Source organism: Haemorhous mexicanus, chromosome 6, assembly GCF_027477595.1.
Source record: "Haemorhous mexicanus isolate bHaeMex1 chromosome 6, bHaeMex1.pri, whole genome shotgun sequence".
In the NCBI taxonomy this organism is placed as follows: domain Eukaryota; kingdom Metazoa; phylum Chordata; class Aves; order Passeriformes; family Fringillidae; genus Haemorhous; species Haemorhous mexicanus.
Genome location: NC_082346.1, coordinates 26,809,764 through 26,831,052, shown reverse-complemented (window position 1 = coordinate 26,831,052; position 21,289 = coordinate 26,809,764). Strand labels below are relative to the sequence as shown.

Below are 21,289 nucleotides of genomic sequence, written 5' to 3'. Positions count from 1 at the left end.
TGCACACATTGTGATGCTTTCCATCATTTCAGATAGTTGTAATTAAAGTAAACTTCAGAGAGTTACAAGGGATCTGATAATACCAAATGACTGGTTTTCATTTATCATTTTGTTGTCCCAGGTCGAGAAGTGCAAAATAATATACTCAGAGGAAAAAATAATCTAGCTATAAATACACAACGATGAAGTGAAACTAGGCATGACTACTTACAATAAAGATTTCAAGATTACTGCAAGCAAACAGTTCAACTCTCAGCAGCAAGAAGTCCTAGAAAACTCCCAGAAGGTATTAGAAACAGAACAGAGGAAAACAGGGAACATTCTGCTGTGATGCACGCTGCATATAATTCTGGCTGCTCCACCTCAAAAAAGGAAGAAATAGAAATGGTACCGAGAGGAATGACAACGAGACAGTATGTTTAAAACAAATGATACTATTTTTTTCTTGCACCAATCTATCTCACACACAGAAAATGCAGGTAAACTGCAAGAACTTGCTGCTGTGAAACACTGTGTAAGCCACATGTATTTATAAATTAGTTCAAAAAGGCAGCAAATTCACCTATAAATAGTTTGATGTTGCTATTCACAGTGCAATAGCCCAAATGTAGCTTCCACCTCAGCTGCTAAACAACTGTCAGAAACCTACTGTTAATATTTCTGCAGCTGACAGAATGCACCCATTTCCTACACTGTTCAGTCAGCTGCTGCTGCTAGGCACTGATAAAGGCAAGATGCTGGATTAGATGGACATTTGGTCCAGCAGAGTATGTTAGTTCCTATGTTAAATCACATTGAGCAGCCATGCTGGTATATGTCTTTGTTTGTTTTGGAGATTAGTTTTCTGGTAAATAAACCAGGCTATAATTCAAGCACATAATGTTAAAAGCAGAAATTGCAGCTTCTGAAGCAGACATCAAACTGGTTTGTGTAATGTAATGCAACACTGAAATAAAGCCATAAACAAGTACTGAAGGCTATAGAGTTTTTCTTTGTTTTTGTATAACCCACCAGACTGATGAAAAATTCTCCTCCAAGCCCCTCACCAATCAGGGTGTTAATGGGAGGAGACTCAGGCAGCCTCTCCTAACTGAGAAAGACTCAGAAAGTTGGAAAGCAGCACTAAACATAAGCCATGGATGTTTGCTCCAAAAACTGCCAAGACCCATTTAAGACTGGCAACAATTTGGCATCATCCCAGCTGACCAGAGAGAAGATCTCCTGAACCAATGGATTCAAAAGGAACATGTAGATGAATGTCTGACTTCTCTCCAAGAAAACTGAACTTGTTTCAGGTCCTGCCTGACCCTGGAAGAGTGCAGGATGCTCTCTGTTTTAATGAGGAAGACTAGGTGAAAAAGTACTACTGTCAAAGAAAATGCCTAAGCTCAAGCTGAGGCCCAGGACAAACAATGAACAGAATTCTGCTAGAAGTATTGCTAATCCTGCTAGAAAGCACTGCCTAAACAATTTGGTGATTGCCTGCCTTCTCATCACTGTCAGCTTCCTTCTCTTCTGACAGATGAGCTTTTGAAGATAGCCAAACTGAAAGCCATGTAGGATAAACAAGCAGGTCTCAATCTGTGGGAAACAGAGAAGTTTCATTTTCTAAAGCCCAAAATTACAACAGGTCCGGAAAACAAAGCAAGTGTCCAGTATATAAAACCTTCCAGTATTGCTGTAGGCGGTAAGATGAAGATGAACATACCCAATAAGCTTATCATCTTTACCAGGAACAAGCAACTATTGAGGATAAAAACATGTAAAAAAACCAGAAGCAGCTTTATGAGCAGTTTCATGAACTCCCAGATATTGCCTCAGTGAGATTATTGCCAATCTACACCATTGAGAAAGCTGACCACAATCCAGTTTATTTGAGAAAGATCCAGTTTACATGCGAAATTCCTTAAATCACATAAAAGGACAAGAAAATAAGAATTTCAGGCAATGTTTTTTTTTCCCTTCATTTCACATTGGGGCTATTATAATTTTGTTATTTAAATAACCCTCTCCTTACAGAATCATACATATTGGTTTAGGGTTCTTTCATTTTGTTTTGCAGGGAGAAGTATCATCTAGACCAGTAATAGCATTGGAATTGGTCTTGCTGAAAGAAAACAGCAACACAATGCCCTTATCCTAGAGATGTTTGTGCAAACTACACCAGCAACAAATAGCACCACAAACTAACAATTCAAAGAAATTGGCACTCTTGTTTGTAGTTGGGAAATTTTGATTTACTATATGTTTTCTCACTCCATGCTGATATAGGCTCAATGTTTCAGGTTGAATTTGTTGGTATCTCTGAGAGAAACACAGGAAGATATAATCATGTGTGTGTACTGAGTTTATTCATGCTTCAGTACTTCTGTTAATCATCCATAGGGCGACATTTCTCTCTTCTCCATCCCACCTGCAAATCCACCAGACATGCATAATTTGTCTTCCTGATACATAACTTGGAAAATTTTCTTCTCAAGTGCTCCATGTTTCATTAAGAGTAACTTCTAGTGTACTCCCAACAGTTTCGCTCAAATCTTATTCACATTTTTTGCTCCCAATAAAAAATAAATGCTTATCCTCTTGGTCTCCTCTCAAGTTCAAGGTGAGTTTCTGCTCTTCCCTCATATCTACCGATACTTCTTCAACGACTACACAGGAAAACTCTGTTGATTCTGATATACTCCAAAATATAGGCATTTTGATTCCTCTTCTTCCCTTCTCACACACTAGGAGGTACCGAGATGGAGGAACAACTGGAAAACTGTACAGATATCTCCAGATTTATGCACATTTGCCTGCAATTCCAAGCCATTGGTCCTAGAGACGATGAAGGCTGATCTTCCCAGTGCAGTACAGTTCTCATGAAGTTGCATACTTCACATTTCCCTGACACTTCCACACAAAGCAAAACTGCTTTCTTTTGCAATACAAAGAACAAGAATTTAAAGTCTTCTGTCTGAGGAATGCAATGCCAGTGAACAATGTCTCTTTGGACCTAAGGCCTTTAATGCCAAGGCAATATATCCTGCCCTGAGATTTATTTTACAAACATTTCATTAAGCAGTGGTGATGTATGCAGGACTAATTGCACATGAACAGAAGCACGCCAATCACTGGATTGTTAACACAAGATACTCTCTGAAATTTCATTAAACCCGTCTATAAATCAAGACATGACCAAAACAAGAATTCAGAGAAGTCACACTGCAAAGTATGAGACGTAGTGGTTACCTAAGCTGCCTTGTGTTTGGCCTTGAATCTGTCTCCACAGTAACAGAGTAGAGATGTCAACACACAAATAGTTCAGTAAAGACACTGTACTAACCCAGCTTACTGATGAAAGACAACTCCAGGCTTATGCAGAAGCAGTCTCAAAACATGAACAACTCAACTCTTAATGAAACATGAGAGGGGCATATGCCAAAGTTTCTGTGTTCCACAAATAGTCTAAGACACCAGCAGAGACCACCAGCACTGACACTAAGGGCTATGGCTGTAGATACTCCAGAACAAGAGATATGCATTTAAAAAATCATGATTCAACATCCCACCAGAGCCCAGAGCTTAACAACACGGGTAGTCACAGATATGGGGTTCTAAGTATGAGACTCACAGTTTTAAGTGAGCCATTTACAGTAAACAGTGGGGCATATAACAAAAAAGGAGCCATACTTTTCATGTTTGCATTGGAACATAGGTCCCTTATTATGCAGCTCTTAGAGATAGTGGAACCAACACTGGACCCAGCCAGCTGTGACAGATGCAGAAACCTGAGTATTGACAACTCTGCTGATTTTTCACTTGGAAAAGGCATTTTTACAAATTAACAGAACAAGATATCTGTCCCTGAACAGTACTCACTTGGGAGGATTGAAGAATTCTGCACACATAAGCTGTACACAAAATAGTTTTAACAAGCAGTTAAGACTTCAGCACTGACGACACTCATTACTCAGTGTTGCTTTTGCTGTGCACTGCATTCCACTCAACTAGACCTGTAAAATCCTTTGTACCAGACTTAAAGTATGGCACAGAAACAGTGATGGTATGCAGTAAAGCTACTGGTACCTCATTCATATGAAGGACATAGACAAAGTACATTCAGGAGATGTTTTATAAACAATCATACCTACATGATAACATGTAATTTCTTGTATTAATTCATTGCAACAGAGCTAGAAAGGCAGACAAAAAAATTTCAGCAGCAACAACTACCACCACCATCTTTCTTCTCTTTTTTTCATGTTCTGCATAACTTAGGACAGTTTCTTTGCACCAATGCTTACCCATGCAACTTAGATTTTACTGGATTTCAAATTCACATTTATCATTATCTCCCCACATATCAGAAGGTCTCCCATTCCCATTCAAGCCTTTACTTTTCCTTCAACCCTAGATAACCTACAAAAATATACCCAACACTTCAAAAAGAAAAAAAATGTACCCTATTTATTTTGCACAAACAGTTTTACAAGAATCTCACTTCCATTGGGATGACACTATGTATTTGTACACCACCCATACTTAATCAGTGTATCCGTTTTAGGCTCACTTTTGTTTACAAGATAGCAACATTACAGATATGAATGAAGCAGACAGTTTTCTGGATTAAACACACAAGGGAAGGCCTCCCTTCCTATTTGAAGGTCTTCAATAAAATTACTGCAATGCAGAATAAATCAATTTTTCTCTCTACCTCAGTTTCTAATCCAAACATGGGAATAACGCTACTTACCAGACTGACCTGTTATCTTTTAAGTAGAGCAGACTCTTGAATAATAACAAGCACACCTATACTCCAATGAATAAACTATGCTGATTCACAACAGCAGATTGCCTGGGCCAAATTCCATGTTGCATTAACAAGTCAACAGGAAGCACTCCAAAATTATTACACTGATGTGCTCTGATTTTCCTTTCCCTACATACCAGTCAGCTGGCATTCTCACTGCTCCCAGTACACAGGTATCAATCTCAAATACTGCCTTTCCTTCCCCTTTTATTTTATTCTCCCTCCTTACCCCCTAAAAGACTTTTTTTCTTCTTCTTCTTTCCCCTCCTCAAAACTTACACAAATGGGAACTGTAGCATCTGGAGAATGGTATTTGTAGCTGGGGTAGTCACAGTGTGGGAGTACGGATGGTAGTCACTAATCTGAAAGGAAGAATTCAAGTAACCATACACTTTATAGTTCCTTTCTTCACAAAACCATGATTATTCAACACAAGTAAAAAGATTTACACACTGGGTTACAAATATAACACTGAATCACTGGGCCAACTTAACATGGAATCACATAATCATACAATTAGCATTTAAGGGAAGTGCAAGACTGCTGTACAATGGAAGTAGACTTCAGCTACAAGTAAACTAAGTGTCCAAAACAGTTTTAGTCACATTGATTGCCACAAATTTTTAACTGACTGTTTACTTAAAGTTGGAAGAATAAATTGTAGGTTTATCTAATTTTAATGGCTACTATAAACAATTGAAAGGCATATCATTTTCAATCTTCACAATGCTGACAGAGAGTGAAAAGTATCACGGAGCATGGTGTGATTGCGCTTTTTGAACAAAAGGATTGGCAATTTTAAGAAGGCTGTTATGGCAGCCAATTATTTTTATTCCCAAGGGGCCAGGGTGCTTCACCCAGAGGGAAAGGCAGTAACATGCTGCTGAGGGCCACTCCTTCACATCCCCTCACACCAACATCATCACAATCTTCTCCTGCTCTCCTGGGATCCACTGATTCCACATATACAACAGCCCTACACCAACATTGTCCTAGAAGATGGAGCAAACCACCCCGTGGCAGGAAGATTTACCACAACAGCAGAGACTAAGATGAGACAAAACAGTGAGGAGTACTAAACTTGTGCTGCCTACACCAGTATGCATTTGTATATGCTGATATGCAGTTGTATCAAGAGCAACACTCACACTACTGTGATATCAGTGTAGCGCCCATCATTAGGGAGACTGCTTTGCAAAGTTACTCTTTAAACAAAAAGTTTTGTTTAAAAATTAATGCCCTGATTTTTAATGATCTTATTGTTGTACTACAAAAGATGTTTAAACATATCTCTCTACACACAGGCGCATGCACACAAATTCTCATGCACTCCTCTTATTACTTTGTCCTTACATATTCCTCTCCTTTCCATTTCAAGAACAGGGTTGTTGTGGTTTTTTGGGTTTTTTTTCTTTTTATAACATCTTCGAGAAAAATCACAGTTCCTATCAATTTAAACTATGGTTATTATCCTGTGGGGGGGAGAAGGGGGTGGTGGTGGAAGCCATGAGGACTAGAAATAAACAAGAACATTTACTGTATAATTTTAAGTCCCCTTCTAATGCAATTTCTGATCCCCAAGAAACCCACATGAGTCCTACTGCCAATTGGAATACCAAAGAGGTGTCATAGGAAATGGTTTAGAATGCATCCTGCATATGTGGGAATATGGAAAAAATGTTTAAAAATATGCAGATAGTATTTAACTCCGTTTCCCAATTTATGCAAGAGTTTCTGAAAAAATGACAGGAGCTTCTGGTTTACTTGAGAGAAAAGTACTGGCATGTCTAATGTATAGTAGTTTCTACACACAAACAGGGATTAACAGATACTTCTGCCCTTCCTTAGTTTAAGCTTTCAAGTGAGTTGGAGTGAGATGATCTATATACATGATCATTAAATCACCTAAAATATTAAAAATTAAGTATAAGGAAAAACCAGCATTTTTAAACAAAAACAATCCTGAGCACAGAAGTGTAGATTAAGTTAGAAAAAGGAAGCCAGAAAGAAGGTCCCAAATGGTGAGGAATCGAACAATTTTATCTTACTTCAGGAAGGAGCAATGATTGTTGCTCATGCAATTTTGTAGCAATGACAACCTCAGTGCAATATAACCTGAGGTAGGTATTCGCAGGGCACTGACCTACACCCAACTAATGGAATCTGCAGCTGAGAAGATACTGTTACCACAGTAGGACACTAACCCTGCACCAGCACTTCCCAGGCCAACACCACCAGGATTTGGACTGACTGCAAAGAAAGCAGACAGGAAAAAACATTTCATTACACTAAACACTACACAAGCTCTTCCTCAACAGCGAGGAATCCAAATGCAATTCCTGCAAGAAGTAAGGTGGAAGAAGACCTTGTAAGTCTTATGGCAAAAAGAAACTGCTGCAACATGGATGAGGAATTATGGGAAGGGAGGGTATTTCCATGTTTATTTTAGAGGCTGACATTCAAAAGACAGTAGAGCCGGCAAAATATGCCAAATTGCAGGTAAAAAGTGGAAACTAAGGCTGATTCTGAAACAAATTTCATAGTGATAAATCCACTGACTTCAGCACAGTTCTCTAAGACCGCAAAATAAGAGGTATAGTGTGGTGGGTTTCCTCCTTGGGAGAAGAACTGCAGTAGACTCAAGGGCAGGTACCCTGCATTCAGAAACAGCACAAACCTGGCTAGTGCTTCCCAATTTATTTCTGACCAGAATGTACTCTCTGATAGGGTAAAAAGGGAAGCTGAGGTAGCCACATCCTTTCCTTTTGGGGTCACTGACAAAAGCATTCTTAATACAGCAAATTCATGCTACACACAATAGATTTACATGATGAAGATGCTTATCAGAGACAATTACTGCAAGCTAAGCAGAAGTGAAGTGGTATCTGAAGCTCCAGATAGATGCAAATTACCAAAAAACTTCATTATTAGCAATATAGGCCACTGTAGTCCTTTTACAGAGTTATGAAAAAGGCTTGTTAGTGAGGTTGAGGGGTTGGATTTTTTACTGTGCTTTTAATTGTTTGGGCTTATTTTTTTTTTAAGTCCATCATAAATCAGGTTATTCAAATTTCAGACTAAATATCACAATGTCACATTAGCAAGAGGGATAGAGACAAAGTATTCCTTGGACACATCAAGGACTAATTTCTGGCTTTCATGCAAAATTTTGTTGCGCTAACAAATTAAGTAAAAGCCCTGAATAAATTGATTCCAAGTTCTTACAAACCATTACAAGAGCTCAATATTAACCCCTTTTTAAAGATATAGCAAAGACACTAGGAGACAAAGTATCCAGAGGGATCACCAGCAGCCTCTGGTACCAAAGTACCCCCAGGGATCACCAGCAGCCTCTTAAACAGATGCCGGATTCTTCAAATTTTGTCCAGAGCTTCAGGCCTGCAAAATCCACCTAAAACTATATTGGGGGGGGGGGGGGGGGGGGGGGGGGGGGAGAATCCTGGTACTCTCAATTAAGCTGTGAAGTTTCCCATTGGCTTGAGCAGGGCCACAATTTCTTCACAGATGAGGACAGATTTGCTCTTATGAGATAAGAAGTACTTACAGAAGTTTTTCTTTACAACTGTGCATCAAACCCTTTTGTACATCCTTACTTCTCACTTTCCTTATCTAGGATACCCTGATACAGCAGCGTTACAAAGGGCACTGTTGCAGGCTCTCTACAGAAGGTAAAACGTCCTTGAAGGACAAGTCATCTTTCCACTACATATAGATGTATCTTGTCTTCTTCTCTTGCCTGTTGTATAGGCCCAAGCAGCCAATGAATTGGAATTTCAGCCTCGCATAGCAACAATGTCAGCCTTTCTAATCATGTCAAGATACTAATAGTAACTATTTCAGCTAAGTGCCTGTCCTGTCAGCAATTTTCTCCACATGGGCTGTCAAGGGGCTGGGAGCACTTTAAGAAAACAATATTACTGTTTACCAAGTCCTTTACAATTACAACATCTGTAAGGTTTTAGACTAATCTCTTTATCTTTTTGTATCAGTTTTAAACAGCGTCAGCAACATATAGTGTGTACAATGTATCAGCGCTGACAAAATACTCAAGGAAGCTATTACCACCTAAATATCTGTCATAGACATAATCTGTACAGGTGAAGAAATGAGCAACTTTTTTTAGGCTTTGGGTGGTTTTTTGCACAACCTATGAAGCACATGTGAGTTCTGAATTTATAATGAGTAGTATTTCTGAACACTTACTAAAAGAAAAAGAATTTTGTCACACAGACCTAGATATTAGCTAATTATGATGATTACAAAGAAGCTACTTTCCAACATTAGAAGCCTGGAGGTCTTAATCCTGCTGCTACTTAGAGTTTCTGATTTCAGGCATTCAGCTATTCTCTCTAACTTTTGCAGGACTTAGGGTTAAATAACATGACTTCTTGCAAGACTGGACCTCTAATTAATTTCTCCAAAAACATTTTAAAAAATGTATTTCACATTGTCTGATACTTAAATACAAGCCTTTTAATATTAATATCTCATACAAACTGAAGAACAAAGAAATTGACAGAGATCAGTTAAAGTTAAGTGTTTGCTTACTTGAAAATTAACTGCATTATCCAAATCACAGCACACAAGATTACAGCAGATACTAAACTTGTTGCTGGATGAGCAACCAAAATCAACTTAATGTCCATTTGAACTTTGGCAAATCTGACAAAGTGTTGTGTGAAAATACACATTTCTACAGATATAAATAAAGTATTCTGAAAAGTTACTATTACTCTGTACCTACTTCAGAAACACCTCACATTCTTTGATGCGAGTACAAGTGCAGAAGTCAGGGCTAAACACACCTGACAAAAACTGCCAGATGTGTTCTGCTTCTGGTGGCACCTGCCAGCACCTCTGTTTGTGACTCTGTGTCCCCTTGGGAACCAGCAATGGAGTCACCAGCCCCCCACAGCATGAACATAAATTGGATCCCCTGCTCTGATGCATAAGGCAGCTATGTCATCACTTACTCTCAAGAAACACAGCAGAGAAACTAGTTCTCATCAGTTAAAAATGCTGTTAAAACTCCCTTTCACTGTGTGAAAAGAAATCCACTGTGACCCACTGTCCTCCCAGCAACTGAAGAGGACAACATGGCTGCCATACCGCCAGTTACAGAAATCCGCTTCTGCCAAATGTTTCCATCCATAACATTGCTCTGAAAGATTAAAAATCCCCAGAATATCAAATAAGATACTTGCAATCACAGATGAAGCAAGCTGTTAGTACAATTAATATATTCTTTGTACAAAAACATAAGCAGTTGGAAGACTTCCTTTACTGACTGCTTTTCTCTAAACATATTATGCAGCTATAAACCATTTTTGATTTGTAAACAAAAATACCTGACTGCTGCACAGGCTTAAGCTGACTAACAAGAACTGGATAAGGTATCGAGAACTGTGTTTTAAGAATATGATATCATCTCAGATGCTTCACTCCAAATCCTCCCCTTCTGCTCAAGAAAACTACAGGTCCCAGGATGCCTTAGGATAGCACAATCCAGGCAGGCCATTGCAATAAAAACAGAGCACTGCACACTGGGGCCTGTAGTTTCCATGAGCACATTCTTACCCAAGATGAGACCAGATGTAGGCCATATTGCACACTTCCACAGGCCTGCAAACAACACACACACCCCGAACGGGGAGACCGCTGCTGGTAAATGTCAGGTAAGCAGGATCAATAGCCAGTTCTCATGCGTTGAAGTTAAGAGGCCAAAGATCTCTGCAGAAATAAATATCAGCTAACCAAGAGTCCTCACAGAATAGCAGTTTGACTACTTTTAAACATGCACAGTTTGCTGTAGCTTTTTAGCATCTTTTACTAAAATGCAACAAGAATTTATGGGGCTTTCCTCCCAAGACTGCTACATTTAATAACATTAAAGAGTACTCTTTTGAATAGCAATAGGAAAAGTATGTTTGGTGAGGGGCATATTCTCCCTGCCCAGAATTCAGTTATCTGGAAAACAAATTGCTCTCCTCTTCCATTTCTACAATGTGCTGAAGCAGGGGCTTGCCTCTCTCTCCTGAAAAGAAGTGGCTCTTAGCTGAAAATTAAATAGCTGTGTCTCAGCGTAGGCCTCAGAGAGGAATATGCTGTACTTCAGTAAAGGGAATGGCAGCTCCCCCTACCAGTCTGTTCTAAGAAGGTTTTAATCGAGGAAGGAAACAAGCAGGGAACAAAATGAAAAAGTCCTCCTTTTTTTTCCCCCTCCCACTTCCCTGAACTCTGGATTATTATTATTAAAACAACTAAAAAAACAATAATACACATATAAAATTCCACCTAAAAACTTATATGCTTCCCTAGTCCTTGAAGTACAAGACAGTCTTTGCAGCATTTCCAGGCTAGCAGGCAGCACCTGCAGAGACATGCAAAAGAAAAAGGACCATGCAAAAGGAAAAGGCTGGGCCAAGAGAAAGACAGCATCCCACTGCAAGAGAAAGAAATGGTGATGCGTCAGTCACCTGAAAGTCATCCTGATGCACTTCCCTATAAAGGCAAGAGGCCTCAGGAGCATCTAAAGGTTTTGTCAATACAGCTGTCCGTAGGCCAGACAGCTGTTGCCATAGTTACTATCAGCCAGCTTATCAGAAAATAATTATTGCGATTACTCAGAAGTTTTGTTAAAACAATTTAAAGCTTCAATAGGATACCACTCAATCTCCTCAATTAACCGTTCACAACTATGCTGCCTTCGGGATCCATACAGTTAACTTGGATCTGCAGGGTTGAAGTGGAAGAGGGGAAGGAATCAATGTTCCTTCTCCCTTTCATACTGACAGCTTGTATTTCATACACAGAAACAAGGAAGCTGAACCACCCCTAAGCCTGGCTGCTCTGCTAGAGTTCTCTCACAGGCCATCTTAGAGTCACAGGCTCAAATCTGCCCTCATTTGGTTTAACTACTCACACATCCATACTGCAATTCAAGAAACACACATTTTCAAAGTGTACTTTTAATTACACATGCAAAGGTAGAGTCCCTCACTTCAGAGGCAGATGACACAACTTCTGTACCAAGTGAACTTTCTCTCTTGTCCTACAAGTGCAGTACTGTCAGGTAGAATAGTGGTATCAGAAAACACACATTTTAAGAAAATGGGCATTAAAAATGCATAGAAGCTGTATGAACGAGGCCTAGAACAGAGCTCAGAGGAAGCAGAGCCTCACTACTCCTGTACTACTTATAGATGCATTCCCACCAGTAACAACAAACATTAGGCTTGGGCTGGGGTCTGGGGGATGGAGGCAGCATGTTTGTTTTGTGGTGCGCGGTTTTTCAAAGCATGCTTTGAGCATACAGTCTCTAATCAAAAGAGTGAGCATTTGTAATGACAGCAAACAAGAAAACTCGGGCAAGAGGGAACAAATAATAGGTCAAACCATCTAGGCAAAGATCTTTCAAGGCATAGGGAACTTATTCCACCAGAGATATTAAGCTGGTGTCAACAGTATGCTGGAAAATAATGCTGCAGATAAGCCTCTATCATGCAGCACATTTTTTCCTCAAAAACCTGGAATGATCAAAGTATTAAAACAAAAGATTCTGTGGCATAGTTGGGGCTTTGTTAGGACAGTAGGCAGGGAAGACCAAAGGAAGGACCTGTTAGAACTTTCTACACTTAAAAAAATATTTTAGGGACAGGTGATTCTAACTGCTAAGTCTGATTACGATGCAAGTGCATCTTTCCTCAGCAATAAGTACTTTTTAAACACTCTTTAGCTTTCTGTACATTTTACAGCCTATGATCTACACTTCACTTTTGTGAAGTTTTGACATAACAAAAGCAGAATCAAACAAACTTTAAATCACACTTTAACAATTTCAGTCCAGAGAGGAACTTTGTAAAGTGCAGGAGCCATAAATAAAAACTTATGAAAGAAACAAAGTGGCTGCATTTTTTTTTTTTAATGAGACTCTATGTGCCATAAGGAAAAAAATGAAAAGAAAAATGAGAAAATACAAAGTTGCCACCCCTCCCCCATCAAATGTAAATAAAATTATTTTTTGCCTGCATAATGCATATCTCCACCACCAGCAAAAGCCAGACACTGGCTTTGTGCTATACTGAAGAGGAAATAATACTGTAAGATACCTCTAAAAACTATCCTTCTATACCCTCTAATTACAGGGTACAGAAGTAAGTACCAGCCCTTTGCATTCAGCAGACATCTCAAAACCTTCTGCGCTCTGCCCCACCTTTCCACTACATGGTTTCTTCCTAAAAAACCTTTGTGCTGCTAAAATACAGCAGAAACAGGATGTGAGCTGCTTTCTGGCACAGAGTAATTGAACAAGGGCAATTCACGAACATACAGGAGCCAGGTCTTTTGTAGAGTCTTACACTTCTAGTATACAGCTACACATGTGACTGCACAGTTGTGAGCATAAAGGGTGAAGGGGACAGTGAAGAAATATTATTAGAAGCTTAAGAATAGGTTTTTACAACTGCCCCTTCTACACAAGAAGCCTGTCCTGAAGGAGATGCTTTACAGCTCACATTCCCGTGAGATGACCCTCCAAAAGCAAAGCTCTATCACCCTATGAAGTTCTTTCTCATATTAAATATTTTAAACAAGTAAAACCAATAAACACAAAACAACAGTAAAAAGGTTAGGGTCACCAACACGTTTCTCACATGACATTCACCCTGAGTTTCTGGTACCCATGCAAAATGCCAGAAACACATGAAATAAGATAGTCCATCCAGGTTCCTTCAAACTAGAACTAAAATAAAAGAGAAATCTCCATTGCAAACAATTGTCAGTAGTATCAATTCATTTGACCAAATAAAATTCTTCATGGTTCTGAGAAAAAGGATAAAGGAACTGAACAGCTACAATGTGTTCATTATAACACAAACAAACTGCATGAACAACACAAGTGATAGCCAGGCTCACTATCAAAGCTTTCCAACTGCACACAGAATTATACAACTTTTTAAGGAGTCAATAAAACATATCTTATTTTCTAAAAAAAAAAAAAAAAAAAAAAAAGAACAGAAGTCCATGAAAATCGTGTCCTTTGTAAGGATCCACACCAAGGAATTTTTAATTTTTTTTAATCAGAATTTCTACAGTGAAGTTTAAAAGGCACACACAAAACCACATCTCTAAAAAAAAAGTAAAGTTGGAATAAGAAACAGTTAGGACCAATATTTGAAACAGAGCTGAAGCTGAATAGCCTACACTGAAGAGACAGCTTTACAAAACCTAAACTTAAAGCCGAGATCTCACTATTGATCCTGGGAAACACAACAGCACCTTTTTCTAAGCAGCCTAAGTTTTAATTTCCTACTTTTGCTTTTTTTAAGTTCTTTGAAGGAAAGTTTTTTTTATTTTCCCTAAAGGAAGAAAACCACTTTCAAATGCATGCTTCCATCAACAAAACTAGTTCAGGACGCACATAGAGGAGAGCAAAGATTTAAAACTTTCAGGTAAAAAATCTTAAAAACACTAATGGCAAAAAAATTAGTAATAACAAAGACTCCTCCACACAACATTTTGAATTACAGAACATGTTAGCTTTGCTAGTTAAAGGAAAAATCACCAAAACCCCTAATGGGATCCACTCCAAATTTCTTGTTGCTCAGGTCACTAAGGCTGAAATCTTGGGATATGACATAGCTGACATCCATCTGGTGGCAAGTATTCCCAGTGAGCAAGCACCTACCTTCTGCTAGACAATGGGTCTCAAGACCTTGAAGAGGTACTCTATACACACTACTATACAACATGAAATGAATGGATAGAGAGGCTGCTCCATAATCCCTCTGTATCAGCTCAAATCCCTAGCTGATATAACTATCATAAAATAATATCTTTACCATAGTGAAGTTGAAAGTTTTAAAAACATTTGAGAACCTCATCATCTATTTTTTAAATACAGTTTTAAAGTTTCATTTACTGAGCTACAGAATTCCTTTCTAAAAATCAACATTTAAAAATGCACCCAAAGAAAGTTGCATTTAGCTATCATGAAGCACGCACAGATATAGACAAAATTTACAAAGACTGTGATCTTTCTCCTAAGATATGATAATTAACTTCTTTAACTAATATGGGTAGTTATGATTTTTTTTATTTCTTTGTGATCCTTCTCAGTTCTCAGTAGTAATTTAATGTTACTATTTAATAAAAACTATAAAGTTGTATTATACACAATCACTAACAAGTTCAATATTAAAGTTCTGTAGTTAATGTTAACCTGGTAGAAGTAATGAATTTTAGAATTTTAAAGGCTTTTTTAAAACAAGGCATTGAAACACATGTCATTTTTTTCAGAAATGAAGCCTCAAAATAAGCCTCTCTTCATTAAAGTTAGAAATTCCCCTGCTATGTTGCAGGTCTAGTCTCACCAGCTAACTCCGGGAAATCACAGGAAAGCCAGAGGAAGCCAAGTTACAAAACTGAAACTAAGCAGGTGTCTTCATTGTTAGAAGTGAGCACAATGAGAAAAAGGGGCGGGGGGGGCGGGGGGGGCGGGGGGTGGGAGGGAGTGAGAGAAAAAAAATAAACAAACAGCCAAAATCCATTTTATTTCTGATATCTGAAAACTTATACCTAATCAAAAAAAGAAGCCTCTATCTACACATATGGGTGTATAGGAGTATCTATCCTTTAACCTGATAACAAGCAACAGCGCAAGAAAATTTGCCTGGCCCAAAGAAGCCTGCCTCCTCCTCTAGCCCTGCCATTACAGAGCACACATCTCCACCTGATTTTTCCATGCTCAGACCCACCGTACATCTGAGGACACAACTTTCTCGTGACACGCAGTTATTACCCCCAGTGGGACCTTTTTACACGCAGCCTCCACAGTGAACAAAAGTTCATTGTCAAGCTCAGTGCTTGGGCCCAAACAAATATCCAAGAGGATAGAAAGGGCAGAGAAAGGGAGAAAGTGCTCCTATCTGCAATTATAAGATTTGCAGGCAATCACCGTTACTTACAATTAAAAAGTGGGAACAGGTGTAGCAGATATCATAGTTTGATAGCTGAACAAAGAATATTACAGCACGTGACTGAAATGTGATGACATTTGTTCACCAATCGAAAACAAAAGCCACTCTCCAATGGCACTCTTTCCTCCACCCCCAAGAATTAGGAACTTAGAAATTTCTCCATATTGAAACACATCTGTTCATAGCCTTATTTTTTGACACTTGAGAAGTTGTTGAATGAAGAGCTCCATGCATTAATAAAATACTAATTCACCCAAAAAACCTCAGCGTACTAAACCATCAGCACCCACCAAACTGCAGAGGTGGTTGAGAAGAAAGCTCTACCGACAGTGAAGCACGGAATAATAAAGAACAGGAAAAAACAAAACACACACCACCACAAAAATTAAAAAAAAAAAAGAAAAAAGAAAAAAAGAAAAAAATCCTGCAGGAAGGCAAGTAAAGAAAGGAAAGGAACATGCATAAGAGGACTACACCAAATGGCAGAGTCCCACATAGAGCCCCACTCCACCTACACGGGCGCAGGAGGGAGGGAAACAAACCAAAATAAAGAAGTGTCCGTTCCCAGTGTTGGGGCAGGCGTGGGCACCCCCGGCCCCGTACCTGTGCGGGAAGGGCAGCCCCAGGGCGGGGGGAGCAGGCCCGGCTCCGGAATAACAAGTTGCTGAAGAAACGGAATTTTCCCGGCGCTGCTCGGGCCACAAAGACGAATGAAAGGAAGGAGGGAAGAGGGAAAAAAAAAAAAAAAAAAAAAAAAAAAAAAAAAAAAAAAAAAAAAAAGGAAAAACCGCAGCAGCGGATTTACTACGAATTATCCATCACCGAGAGCGGCATCATTTCCCAGATAATAATAAAACTTCCCCGACAGCATCGCGGCGAAGGACCCGACCGAGAGAAAAGGGCCTGGAAATAATCATCCTGAAGGAAACCGGAGGGGAGGGGATAAGCCTCCCTCCCCCACCCCATCCCCAGTGCAATGTGTCATCTCCTTCCCCTGCTCCTCCCCCCAACCCCAATGTGTCACCTCCTCCTTTTACCCCAAGTGTCACCCTCCTCCACCTCTCCCGCTCCCGCTCGCAAACTTCTGCCGGGGAGGCCGGGGGGCCGCCCCGGGACGCTCCGCTATTCCCCGCCACCCCCCCGAGGGAGGGGCCGGGGGCCGCGGCGAAGTTGCTGCTCCTCATCGCCAAGTTGGCCGGAGAGTGCGGGGCGCGCCGGCGCCATCCCGGGGGGCGCAGGGGGGAGAGGGGGGGACGGCGCCCGGGGGGCGGGGGGGGCAGGGAGGAAGAGGAGGAGGAGGCGAATCCGAAAGGTGGGATACTACACCCTGCTGGCGGCGGCGGTGCTGCTGCGGGCCGGCCGGGGTCCCCCTGGCAGGACCTCTCTGTGAGGGGGAGGACTCTTCTTCATAGGGGGAGGGTGCCGGCGCCGCCGCTCCTCTGGGCCTCCCTGTCCCCCTCTTCTGGGCGCCTCTCTCTCTCTCCTCTCACTTTCTTTAAGCTAAGCGGGGAGTGGAAGATGGTAGGTTGCTCCCTTCTCCTCCTCCTCTTCGCTCGCTCTCGCCTCTGTGGGGTCCTTTTCCTTCCCCCTCTCCGCGGGGGGCTCCTCCTGCGGCGGGGAGGAGGGAGCGGGCGGGGAGGGCGGCACGAAGCCGAAGAGGCGCAGGAGGAGAGAAACTGTAACACAAAAACAAGCCGAGAAGCTGAACTCTTCTTCAATCCCATTCACCCGGCCCGGCCGCAGCACACCGCTCGCCGGGATCCCTCCGCCGCCGGCCTCCCTGCCTGCCTGCCTGCGGCGCGCTCCCGACACGCCGCCGCGCGCGCCCCCGTCCGCCCCGGCCCGGCCCGGCCCGGCCCGCCGCTGGAGACCCGCCGGGGAAGCGGGGACCGGCGCGCCCACGCCCACGCTCTCCCCTCCCCGTTGCAACGGCGGGACGCCTCCGGCCGGGCCCGGGCCAGGGCAAGGGGGGCAGCCAGGAGGGCGGGCTCGCCGGCTTCTCCTGAGGGGGGACTACTTGACGTGTCGGTGCGGCGAATTTATTTCCCTTTGCCTAAGGAACGGGCTGTGCTGCGGCCCCCATTGCCTAGGGAAAAAGCCCGGATGTAAAGTGAGTGAAACTAAAGTAGAGTGAAGTAGGGCACCAAACTCTGCCGGAGCAGCGGCGCCGCCGGCCTCGGCCGCGGGGGGCACTGGGCGGCCGCACCGCTCCGCACCGCCGGTACTGGGAGGCCGTGGGGGCGCGGGGGCCGGGGAGAGCAGTGCGGGGGCGGCCGCGCGCCAGCCGAGACCCCCCCCCCCGCCCCCCCCACATACACAGACACAGACACAGACACACACACACACACACACACACATACACATACACATACACGCACTCACACCCCTCCCTCCCCCCCGCGCCCGCCCGGCCGGCCCGGCTGCGCGGGGCTCGGCGGGGGCGGCGCACGGGTGCGCGCGCGAGGCCGCGCGCAGGAAGCGGAGAGCGGGGGGGGGGGGGGGCGCGCGCGGGCGGGAGGAGCCGGCGCGCGGGGCCCTGCCGCGAGGGGCTCCGCACAGGAAGTTGATGCAACAGGGCCGCGAGAGGGGGGGCGGGGGGCGCGCGCAGGAAGCGGCGGCGGGAGGGAGCGCGGGAGCGCGGCGGCCTCATCCCCGTGCGTGAGGCGCGGATGCGCCGCGGCCCGTTCGCCCGGGCCAAGAGCCGCCCTCTCTCGCTCCCTCCGTCCCCGCATCGCCGGCCCTGCCATGTTATTCGAAGGAATAGCGCACACGCTCTCCGCGCGGCCGGGTAGGAAGGGAGGGTGTTCCCTCCTCCACCTCGCCGTTCACACAGCGGGCTTGGCTTATTTATTTATTAACTTACTACTCCAGTGCCGGGCGATGCTGCCATTTGCTTTCGCGCGAGCGGCGGCGCATCAGCCTTCTCTGCTTTTTTTTTTTTTTTCCCCCTCCCCATTCCTCTTCCAATTCCCCTCCAGAAAGGGGAAAGAAAAAAAAATACAAAATTAAAAAAAAAAAAAAAAAGGAAGAAGAAGCCAACAAAAACCAACCATGGCGAGTCAGAAACTTTCATGGGCAGGTTCAAAGCAGGGAAGTTAACACGCCATGGATTAGAACGTTTCTGCGGCACTCGTTGGCGTGGAAATCAAATATACGAGACTTGGGCTTCGGGGGCTCCCCGGTCCCTCCCCCGTACCCTGAGCCGTTCTGGGCCCGCCTCTGCCGGCGGATCAGGGACCACGGTCCCCCCGGTTCCCTGCCACCGCACAATGAGCTGCTGGGGGCTGCCCGAACGCCAGCAGCCAGCCCATGCAGGATCAGTCCTTATCTGCAGTACACTAGCTGAAGTTACAAGCATGCCCCTGTGCGTCTCCGGCTTCCGAAAGTCTCCAGAGTCTCAGAAATACTTAAAGCCTCGCATTTCTGTCGGAGCTACCATTGCTAAAAGCAGTAGGACGTGTTCTGGACGCCGCGGGATTTGCATGAGCTCTCACAAAAAGCCGGGATTTGATGCAATGCAAAACTGATTTTTTTTTTTTTAATAGCCTCTTATATCGCTTTATTCCTTCGAAATGCTCACGAAATGCTCACAAGTTGTGAAGAAAAGTGTTTGCGTTATCTCTGCAACTGCTCCAGGAAGCCACGATGAACTCTTTATTATATTGTGAAACTAAATCCATAAAGCAGTCATGATGAGTAACTCGGGGACGAGTCGTAATTGGGCAGAAACGCACAGTTTTATCATCTGGAGGATTCTAGAGGGCTCAGTGTGAGTGAGAACTTACAGCGAGGTTCTCTCTCAACTGTAAAAAAGAGATCTATAAGCCATTGTTTATTTAATTACTGTTAATTTTCCACTTCTTTTCCATCAATTGGTTGCCAAGTTCTGTGTGATTTAATTGTGAACTTTACAACATTTAGTGCCCTTCATAAAGCTGTAGCTCCTGGACTCATACAAAACCTTAAATGCACAGAAAGGAAAACATATGAAGCAAATAGAGTAATCTAAAAATGCCTTTTTTTTTAATGTCATATTGTTTGGGTTTTTTCTTTTTGAGGCAATCTCTCTTACCTTTTTTTTTTCCCTTTTCTTTTTTTTTTCCTTTTTTGCAAGCCAGGTATGATACTAAACAGTAGGGTTGACAGAATACTAAGAAAAGGAAAACACAAATTATATCTGGGTGCTCATCAAATATTTACTGATAGGTGCACAGTTCATGGGATATCAGGGAAGGTCACATGCACAAGACCACCAAAAATCTAGCAGCCACCACAGTAGAACTTTCAACGTGTCAAACTGTAACAAGAAGTGTCATGGTTAGTATAACTGAGATATTAGATATTACACTATTTCTAATAAATATATATTTGCTTTTTATACTTCTTTCTACTTTATTTCTACAGCCTTTGAATAGATCAAGTGAGCTTGGGCTAAAGTCTATTACTGTCAGATTAGCTTGTAGTTTGCTGTGATTTCTCCTGTGGCTGGGGTGCCGCCCAGCCCTCTCCCTCCTTAGCCCTCCAATCTCAAATCCATAACCAATTTTTAAACCCTGCTGAAAATCTCAGCTCCAATACTCAGATTTTCCCTCCTCCACGTAAACTTTTACTAGCAGCACTTTAAGCTGTAGAGGCCAAGTGTTACAGCCAAGACAGCTTGGATTTTGATTTTACCTTCAGTTAGTTTGAAGCAAGGAGTCAGCTTACTCTGAAAACAATCAGACCAGAGTTTCTTTTGTCCTTCTGTTTTTTTTGATAGAGGCACCAGAAAAATAAATAACTGAGTAAAGCCTGTTTGCTTAGTGTTTTTTATCTTTCTGGTTAACAAGCAAGTTGAAAGAATCTAGAATGAGTGATTTAAGTGTTATTAGAGATTTGGCATGTTTATTTTGCTGAGGAGTCAATACACACAGCCCAGAGTTTGTTTTTTAAAGATGAACTTTAGACAAAGTTCAAAGGAAAAATAATCATCAGTTGTTACTGTAGATGCACCCAGAAATTCTTCATGGTTTGTCTTAGAGCTCAGACCATGATGAGTATCTCACACATTGCCCACAGTGATCTCTGGGTCATGGCAAGGTAGAGTGGCTCAGACCATTTTCATAGAAACATAGAATCATTCACGTTGAAAGGGGTCTTAAAGCTTGTCTAGTTCCATCCTGCCTGCCATGTGCAGGGACACCTTCCACTAGAGCAGAATGCTCAGGGCCCCATCCAGCCCGGCCTTGAACACTTCCAGGGATGGGACATCCACAGCCTCTCTGAGCAACCTGTTTCAGTGCCTTGCAATCCTCACAGTGAAGAATCTCCTTCTAACATCTAATCAAAATCTACTCTCTTTCGGAATAAATCCATTATCCCTTGTTCTTTCCCTACATGCCCCCGTCAGAAGTGCTTCTCCAGCTTTTTGTACACTCCCTTTAGGAATTGGAAGGCTGCTATAAAGTCTTCTCCAGGCTGAAGAGCCCCAGCCCTTTCAGCCTGTCTTCACATGAGA

At 42.5% G+C, this 21,289-nt stretch overlaps 1 protein-coding gene across 10 annotated transcripts in view; it reads right to left on the bottom strand.

The window, feature by feature from the left end:
• The window catches only part of PHF21A (PHD finger protein 21A), a 134,023-nt gene extending 116,479 nt beyond the window's left edge, over positions 1-17,544 (bottom strand). For 5 of the 10 annotated variants that reach the window (XM_059849437.1, XM_059849434.1, XM_059849440.1 and 2 more), the window contains exons 1-2: positions 17,119-17,544; positions 16,396-16,481 (exon numbers count right to left, since the gene is read on the bottom strand). The gene's annotated coding sequence lies outside the window, so the exon portion shown is untranslated. The remainder of the gene's footprint in view (positions 1-16,395; positions 16,482-17,118) is intronic. The other 5 variants (XM_059849432.1, XM_059849435.1, XM_059849436.1 and 2 more) reach the window with 2 other exon arrangements.
• Between the last annotated feature and the right edge of the window lie 3,745 nt (positions 17,545-21,289).